The following is a 9,726-nucleotide window of genomic DNA, read 5'->3' as shown; positions in this document are numbered from 1 at the left end:
GGGCTAGGCAACTTTCTTGGCAGAAACTACTTTGGAGCTCCACACCAGATGGTGGCAGAGTTGTCTGGGGAGCTGTGTCGAGGGCCGTGGCCTTGGGAGCAGCTCCAGCCTCCCATCTGGGCTCAGAAACTAGTGTCAGACATTGGTTTTATTTTAACCTTTGAGATTTGTGTGGAGTGGGTTTTGCCTTCCCCTGTTGCTTAGATGGATTATTTAGCCCTACTTTTTTGTTAAATAAGGGGAGGTGGTCGTTATCTGTGATTTGCAGATGTGGAATAGGCCCGGCGATAGCTGCATTGTGCCCTTCCCAGTGGAGCCAGGAGGAGTTTGGCTGCCAGGCTCCATGTCCTTAGCATTTCATGCAGCTAACCAAGTGCCTTGTTCTGAGTGCTCCAGAATAAATACGAACTTATTTAATCCTCAGAGCAAGCCTAGGTGGTGAGTACTGTTTTGCTCCTGTTTTACCAGTGAGGAAGCAGGCACATAGAGGCTAACTTGCCCAAGGTCACACAGATGGTTGGGGGAGAGCCGGATTGGAATGAACTCTGTGCTGTTAGCCACTGTGTGATGCTGGACTGTTCCATTCCAGCCTTTGCGGCCTCTTCCAGGCCATTCCCCAGCTGCACTTGGATTCTCAGGCCAGGCACCGGTGGTCTCCTGTGAGGATGGAGAGGGAGAGGGGGCTGGGTGGCTCAGGGAGGTCCAGGAGAGATGCGGGAGGAGTAGTTTGGGGCCTGTGGGGCCAGAGGACCCCCTTACAAGACAAAAGACTGGCTTCTCAGGCTCCTGAAGCAAGGAGCACCTTCAGGGGTCTCCTGATATTCACCTGTCAAGGCTTGCTCAGGTGGTGTGCGTGTGTGCATGGCGGCTGCCCCTGGACCCGGAAGCTCCTGTGGATACCAAAGCAAGCGGAAATGCCAGATGGAAAAGCCCCATGTTATTCAATGCTGTAGAGTTCAGCCAGCCTCGAGTTTGCAGGTTTACAGAGCTGCCTTGTGCCTGGCTGCTGCTGCTGCTGCATTCCTGCTTCTGCCTCCAGCTGTGACCACCTCCTGCCACTCCTGCTCTCGCTGTGGGTTCCTGTTCGCTCTGTCTCCAGGACAGACTGCCTTCCGGGCAGCCTTCCCGCCTCAAGCCTCTTGGCCTTTGCAATCCTCTTACCTGGGTCACTGGTGGGATCTCATTTGTGGATTGAGTCGCCCCCCAGTGTAGACAGATGTCTGATGGAGTCTGGCCAAGGCCTTCCTGAGCCTTCACTGGGCCCTGCATGAGAAGCCTGCCAAGGCTGAGGGGCCGGGGAAACAGAGACACCCTCAGAGCAGGCCAAGAGGGTGGGAGGTGGGGGGCATTTACAGGGTTAGATATAGAGCCCCCCTTTAAAAATACCAGCTATTGGTTTTTCGTATTACATGTTCATTTTAGATAAAACATACTGCACACGCTCCCTTACGTGTGTTTACGCGTGGGTGGTGTATCCTACCAGACGTCTTCCTCACATCTATACATAATATGCATAGATAAAACATTTACCACCAAAACCCATAGTGTTATGTACATATTTGTCTAGCTTATGTAACTTTAAATAACATACAAATTTATAGAACAGAAGCTTGCCCTCTTTCTGAAATATCTAACGTGGGATTTCAGGCTCCCTGATGAGACCTCTGTAGAGGTCAGTGTTTTGCCACCAGAGGTGTTTCAGCCTCCATCTGTTCTCCCACCTACCCACATTCTGGCCCCTGGCAATTCACAAGGAGTTTACACTAGGAAGTAGACGCCAGGGCCCTATTTCCTGGAGACCAGCCTGGTGGCCGATGTCATCGAGTGCGGTGGGCCTGGGCCGGCCCTGCTCTGGGCCCATGACCTGCGTGTCTGACTCGGGTCCAGCTGTTCTTCCTGCCAGAGCCTCTTCCTGTGAGGCGGGGGTAACACAACCTTCTGTGGTGGCTGTGGGATTAATCCGTATGGCTGCATTGTGAGTGAAGTCTGGTGGAAATCTCTGTCTCCACTGCTTTCCTTTTCCTGCTGTTCACCTTGGCACCCTCGACACTTAATCCCCCTCCACGTGTGTCTGGAGCGGGCAGAGCGGGGGCAGTTAATAGAAAGGGGGCCGGGTAGTGCCAAGGCTGTTACTTTCCCCTACTGCCTCCCTTGGCTAACTTGAAGTCTGACCCTTTATACCAGAACTGTAAGACAGTGTGTCAGAATGGATTCAGTTGCAGAGCAGGAAGCCTGGATCCCAGTGCCCGATGGAAATGAGAGGTCGATGATGCAGGCTGGTGTGGGGATTCCTCCTCCATCAGGGCCCAGGTTCCTTCCCAGGTCTCAGTCTCACTCTTCTTAGCACGAGGCCAGGTGTCATTCCTTGGCTGTGGGAGCTCCAGCCAGCACACGTTTTAGGAAGAAGGAGGAAGGAAGAAGGTAAAGAGTGGATGGCAGCTGCCTCCTCCTCTCCTGGAAGCTCACAGAGCCCTGGGTCACAACTCCCTGGGTAGAACTGGATCACACAGGCACCCCTGTCAGCAAAAGAGGCTGGAAAAAGTATTTTTGAAGCTGAATCAAATTAAGATTCCTGTACTAAGGAAGAAGGGAGTGATTGTATGGGCGACTACAGGGACCACCGCCATACACGGTGCCTGGAAGACCAAGCTTGTGACAGTGACGAGGGATTTGGAGAGGGCAGGGTGATGGGGAGCTTTGGGGGAGTGCATTAGGAACCCTGACCTGGAGAGGGGCAGAATCAAACCTGCGGGCCTCTAACCCTAGTAGGTTGTTTGAGAAACCTGTCCTACTGTGGCAGGGGGCTGAGCCTTCTCAGGGTCATGCATGAAAACTGAAATTCCTAAAGGCCACACACAGCTCCGGAAGTGCTGACTGACAAGGGCAGATGGCCAGTGATGCAGTTTTCTCTTTTGTCTTCACTTTTGTTGTTCCGCCATCTTCAACACATGGCTCCCAGCTCACAGCAAATGCTGCCCTGGTTCAGCTACCAGGAAGCAGGGGAGGGGAAGGGAGGGCAAGCCTCATTCTTTATGGAATAAAAGCAGTGGGCAGACGGCCCTCCCTCACCTTCCACTCACTGGAATGTGGTCTGGCTGCCTTCCCTGCAGGAGGTGGGATGCACCCTCAGTGCAGCAGCCCTGCCTCAGCCAAAAAACATCTCAGCACAGCTGTAAGAAGAGGAAGATGGCTAGAGACAGGCAGCCTTCCCTGCACGGGCAATGAGGCAAGTCTGCCAAAAGCCTCCTTTGGAAATACTGTTCGATTACTTTTCAGAGTTTCTATTTAGGAAAAGGGCAAAACCTTTCAGGATCAGGTGGCGATCAGGCCTCACCCTTCACCGAGGGCCTTCCCCTGAGGAGGGGCCTGCAGGAGGCTGGCAGCGGAATGGGGCTGTGTGGCTGCTAGATTAGGTCATGGCAGGGAGACGGCCTCTTCCTGGTTCTTGCTAGAACAGGCACACTTGGGGCCTTGAGCTCCGAAGACATCTGACTACCCTGAGCCCCTTGCTGGAGGGTCCTGGGGAGTGGCCCACAGCCACTGTCACTCACAGCCGCCGTCACCCACAGGGGCTGTGAGGACATCCCTGGCCAGCATCTAACAACTACATGGGACGCCCTAAGCAACTACTGCCCAGCCGAGGGCTGCCTGAATTTCTGACTCACAAATGGTGGGCAATGTGAAATGGGTATTTTAAGCTGCTGAGTTCTGCAGGAGTTTGCTGAGCAACAGTAGAAACCAGAACTCTCAGATACTGTGTTCTGTCCTTGAAACGGTGGAAGATTTTATGGAATGTTTGAACAAATATTTTGAGAATAGAATTTTAAAACATTTACTCATCAACATCCAAGGGTGAGGAGTAGTCTCATCTAGGAGACTGGTTCTATTATTTACATGGACGTTCTTGAATTAAAGGATGGAAATATTTTTTCCTTCCAAAACTTTTTTTCAATTTTATATTCTGTTTTTCAAGTTTTTATTATGAGAATATTCAAACCCACAGGGAAGTTGAAAGAGTAATACAAAGAAGAACCATATTCCTTCCACTGAGATGATCCAATGAGTAATATTTTGCCACGTGGCAAATATATACCGTATAATTTTCTGTACCACTTGATAGAAAGGTAAAGAATGAATATTGCTTTTTAAATAACTTTTTTCTTATATAAGTAATATGTGCTTATCGTGTAACTACCTAAAAACATTGAAAAATAAAAGGAAAATAAAATTCATACATAACCGCACTGCCCAGATTAACTATCTTTGGTTCTTGGCTTGCTGAGCAGGCTTCTGACCTGAACTTGGTCTTCATTGGCGTTGGGCAGGGCTGCCCTCTACTGACAGCTGGGAGTCCTCAGCCTCCTTATGAATGAATCAAGACAGTTGTTTCTGAAACTGCAGAACAGAGCCTGATGGCCTCATACCTGGGTTTTTAAAAATCAAAATCTGGCCGGGTGCGGTGGCTCTCGCCTGTAATCCCAGCACTTTGGGAGGCCGAGGTGGGCGGATCACGAGGTCAGGAGACGGAGACCATCCTGGCTAACACGGTGAAACCCCGTCTCTACTAAAAATACAAAAAATTAGCCGGGCATGGTGGCGGGCGCCTGTAGTCCCAGCTACTCGGGAGGCTGAGGCAGGAGAATGGCGTGAACCTGGGAGGCGGAGCTTGCAGTGAGCCGAGATCATGCCACTGCACTCCAGCCTGGGCGACAGAGCGAGACTCCGTCTCAAAAAAAAAATCAAAATCTTGGGTGAGGCCTCACCTGAAATAGCAAGTGTGACTTCCCTGTCCTTGTCATATTGCTCCCTTGAATTGGAGCCTGTCCTGATGTCCACCTGTCTCCAGGCCAAGCTCTAGCAGTTCTCCACCCCAGTTAGACAGCATGCACCTGTGGTTCCAACTCTCCTCCCTCAGCTGAACCGATGCCCCTGATTCGCCCTAAATTCTCCTTTGTTCTTCAGTTCGTCTTTCTTGTCCTTTTGCTCCAATCACATACTGTGGGGGAAGACTCTCCTGAAACCATGTTTTCCCTCCTCTCTCACACCACAACAATCATCTACACAGAAGAAGACTTCTGTGACCAAACGTGTGGGGACCTCTCCCCACCCCCCCATACCTGGAGATAGTGCCAGATCCCACAGGTTGAGGGCTCCATCCCCAAGACTCATCCTTGCCCCTACCCCACCAATCGAACGTCGGGGCCTCCAGAACTTCTGACCAACTGGGTTCAAGTTGGGGTTCCCACAACCCCCTCTTTGAGTTTAATTTGGGGGAGTTGCTCACAGAGAATCAGTTTACTAAGAAGGATATTTTAAAGGACACAGATAATTAGCCAGACGATGAGTACATAGGGTGAGGTCTGGAAGCACAGGAGCTTCTGTTGCCGTGGAGCTGGGGTGCACCACCCTCCTGGTACGTGGACGAGTTCTTCACCCTCCTGTTGGCCTCCACGTGTTCGGCCCAGCCCCCTTGGTTTTTTATGGAAGCTTCATGACGTTAGCATTCCTTCCCCCGGGGTATAGGATGGGACTTCTCATGGGAGGGCCTTGAGTCCTGCCTCGGGGCAGTGGAAGGTCAGGGTCCTGCCCCTGAGGCCTGACTCACCCAATACAGTAACAAAAGACTGTAACAAGGGCTGTGGGAATTATGAGCCAGGAACCCGGGGTTGAAAACCAATACATAAACCAATATACATACACAAATTGTGAAAAGAAAATACAACTTGGGACCTCAAAATCACTAAGCCGAAGGGAAAAATCAAGCTGGGAACTGTGTCACACAAACCTGCCTCCCATTCACAAATAAAAAAGCTACATACCTCCCTCACAATTTGCCCTTGTGGGAAAGATCTTTACCTTAAAAGAGTTCTGTTGAATTTCACCCTGACAATGTAAATTGATAGTTTATCTTCACAGTGATGGGACAAAGGAAAGAACTCAGCCATTTCTTTGCTCACCTGAGACAAATGCATATATGATTGCTTTCTCTGCCCTACTTTATCTTATGTGAAAGTGCAGATTCGCCCCAGCTAGCTGACTATTCCTTTGCCTCCCTTACATGTGAAGGGCTGATCAAAGGCTCAAAAGAAGGCAACCACTTGCCTTTTATCTACCCACACCTTTTAAAAATGTCTTCCTCTTTCTGCAATACCTGCCCTTTTTCCTTTAAATATTGAAGCCCTCAAAATCATCTTTGGAGAAAGGCACAGACTTGTAACCTGGGTGCATGTCCTTAACATTGGCAAAATAAACTTCTAAATTGACTGAGCTCTGTCTCAGATACTTTTTGGTTTACATGGTAACCATGAAGGGATTCTGAGTGGAGCTACCCCTGACCTTTGGCAAATCTCCTACGGGTACTTGGTGCCAGCTTGAGCTACCTTTATTGCTCAAATCAGTTGGACAATTTGCTGAGCCCTGGGAGCTCCTCTCTCCAGAGAATCCCTGATCTTCCAAAATCTGGTTGAGGTTTAAGGTTTATTCTACTGTGAAACTCTTTTTCTGGAGTTTTATTCACTTTCAGCAAGAAGGGAGAGTTTTCCTGCTTCCATGGTAATGGAGTGCAGGCAACTCCTTTATGGAATTTCAGCCCACTTCCAACAGGGAAAGCAAGTTTGAATTTTTCCTGCTTCTAGGATGGTAGTGTAGCAGGACGAGCCGCAGACAAAACTCCTCAGACACCGAGTTAGAGAAGTAAGGGGTTTATTCGGCTGGGAGCATTGGCAAGACTCCTGTCTGAAGAGCTGAGCTCCCCGAGTGAGCAATTCTTGTCCTTTTTAAGGGCTCACAACTCTAAGGGAGTCCACATGAGAGGGTCGTGATCGATTGAGCAAGCAGGGGGTACACGACTGGGGGCTGCATGCACCGGTAATCAGATTGGAACAGAACAGGACAGGGATTTTCACAGTGCTTTTCCATACAATGTCTGGAATCTATAGATAACATAACCGGTTAGGTCAGGGCTCAATCTTTAACTACCAGGCCCAGGGTGTGGCGCCGGGCTGTCTGCTTGTGGATTTCATTTCTGCCTTTTAGTTTTTACTTCTTCTTTCTTTGGAGGCAGAAATTGGGCATGAGACAATGTGAGGGGTGGTCTCCTCCCTTAGTAGAGCACAGTCTTTAGCCTGTCTCATTCCTAGGTAAGTAGCTGAATGGGGGTTTTGTCTTGGAAATTCTCCTTAATCACTAAAGTTAAGATGAACAACCAGTTGGTCTTAATTCCTCCTTACCATTAGAGTGCTCAGTAATAATATAAATTGTGTGATCATTTGTTTGTTTTGATTAACTGTTTTTTAAAAATTTGTTAGTTTCTGTTTTTATTGTTTTGGTCTCTTTCCCATTAGGTTTGACCAACTCTACCCGACTTGATCAAATCCAAAGAAAAGTTCCAAATTTGGGGGAACAAGGCCTCTGGATTGGCTAAATTCCCTCAGCTGAAAAAAAGGAAAAAGAAAAAATGGCCAGCAGTAAGGAATGTGGGAGTTATGAACCAGCAACCATGGACGAAAGCCAGTACATGCATCTCTATGTCATTACACCACACACACCTTGTCCTGTTGTACTTTCCACCTCCTGGGGTCTCCGGGGCGTTTCATTTTACTCTTGCTCTTTTTTCAACCTATCAATTTACACCTCAATGCAAATTGCATATTCAAGTATCCACATTTGTATAAGGAAGCCTCTATCATTTTTTTCTTTTTCTTTTCTTTTTCTTTTTTTTTTTTTTTTTTTTTGAGATGGAGTCTTGCTCTGTCACCCAGGCTAGAGTGCAGGTGGTGTGATCTTAGCCCACTGCAACCTCCGCCTCCCGGGTTCAAAAGATTCTCCTGCCTCAGCTTCCTGAATAGCTGGGATTACAGGCATGTGCCACCAAGACTGGCTAATTTTTGTATTTTTAGTAGAGATAGGGTTTCACTATGTTAGCCAGGCTAGTCTCAAACTCCTGACCTCAAGTGATCCACCCACCTTGGCCTTAAGTGCTGAGATTACAGGCATGAGCCACTGCACCCGGCCTATCATTTTCATAAAAAGGATATACTTTGTTTCTCCTTCACAAAATCTGGGGCAATGAGAAAGATCCCAGTCATCTCTCTCTTTCTCTCATTTTCTTCTTTTAGACAGTGTCCTGCTGTGTCACCCAGGCTGGAGTGCGGTGGCACAATTTCGGCTCACTGCAGTTTCAACCTCTGGGGCTCAAATGATTCTCCCACCTCAGCTCCTGAGTAGCTGGGACCACAGGTGCATACCACCATGCCTGGCTAATTTTTTAAAAAACTTGTAGAGACCAGGTCTTGCTATGTTGCTCAGGCTGGTGCCAAACTTCTAGGCTCCAGCGATCTTTCTGTGTCAGCCGCCCACAGTGCTGGTATTACAGGCGTGAGCCACAGTGCCCAGCACCAGTCATATCTCTTAAGAACGATGGTTTTGGAGGAGTTGGGGTGGGAAGTCAGACTCTTCTGCTGTCATTCTGACTGCTTCTTCAGGAGGTCCAACAGGTGATCACATGGAGCTCAGATGAACTGGTTTATCTGACAAGGACTGACGTGATTCTGCACTTAAGTGATTAAAGTAATGTTAATCTAAACATATTGTGGTTTACTGTCAGACCTTTTCTGTCAGGAGAAAGTAAGAAGTTTAGCTTTGTGACAAGTGCGTGATGAGCAGGAGAGGAGAGAGTGAGATGTTCGAATATATTTCAAAAAGTGGAAGCATCAATCTAGATTGGGCTTGAGTCCAATGAAGCCAGTAAGTGGGTCACTCTCAGCTTTTTGGCCAATAGCCTTTTCTCCTTGCCTCATTTTCTTCTTACCACAGACAGCTCCTTCTCAAGAACCTCGTGCTGTAGGATGTGAAACAGCCTCAGACGCTCTTCTCCTTTGACACATTCAGAGAACCATGACGTGACCATCCCATTGACATTAGTGATAGGATCAATTCTTGCTGAAATGCAAGTGATACTCAGCAGAATTCATTAGGGTGACAGTGGGATAGTGTTGAGTTGAATTAAGAACTTAGATGATAGGAAGTTTGAGGGAAGTATATTGGGAATTTTATCAGTGAGATGGGGCTAGATTCTTCTCTGCCATATTTATTTATAATATGCCCAGTTCTAGATGAAAATAACAAGTGGAATAATGCTTTGGAAATCTTTTCTCTTCCAAACACATAGCAACAATGTATAAATAAAAGATATAGAGACACAACTTTAGAATAAAATAAATATATCTGGAACAGAAATGGAAGAGAAATAAAAACAGTGAGTGAGACCATATCTGATGGTGTCCTGCACTTGTTTTGCCCATGTATGGACTGGTCATTATAAGATTAGTTTCTGAAGGGAAAATGTCTCTAAATACTGTAAATGAAAAAGTGTCTGAGACATGTCTCAATCAATTTAGAATTTTATTTTGCCAAGGTTAAGGACACATGCCTGGGAGGCAGGTCTGTGCCTTTCTCCAAAGATGATTTTGAGGGCTTCAATATTTACAGGAAAAGGGCAGATATTGGAGAAAGAAGAAGAAATTTTTTAAAGGTGTGGGTAGGTAAGAGGCAAGCAGTTGCGTTCATTTGAGCCTTTGATCAGCTGTTCACACGTGAGGGGAGTAAAGGAATAGTCATGCATTCAGCTAGCTTCGTGAATCTGCGTTTTTACATAAGATAAAATAAACATAGGTCAGAGGAAGCAATCAGATGTGCATCTGTCTCAGGTGAGCAGAGGGATAACTT

Source organism: Pongo pygmaeus, chromosome 4, assembly GCF_028885625.2.
Source record: "Pongo pygmaeus isolate AG05252 chromosome 4, NHGRI_mPonPyg2-v2.0_pri, whole genome shotgun sequence".
NCBI classification, from domain to species: domain Eukaryota; kingdom Metazoa; phylum Chordata; class Mammalia; order Primates; family Hominidae; genus Pongo; species Pongo pygmaeus.
Note: the sequence above shows the minus strand (reverse complement) of the source record.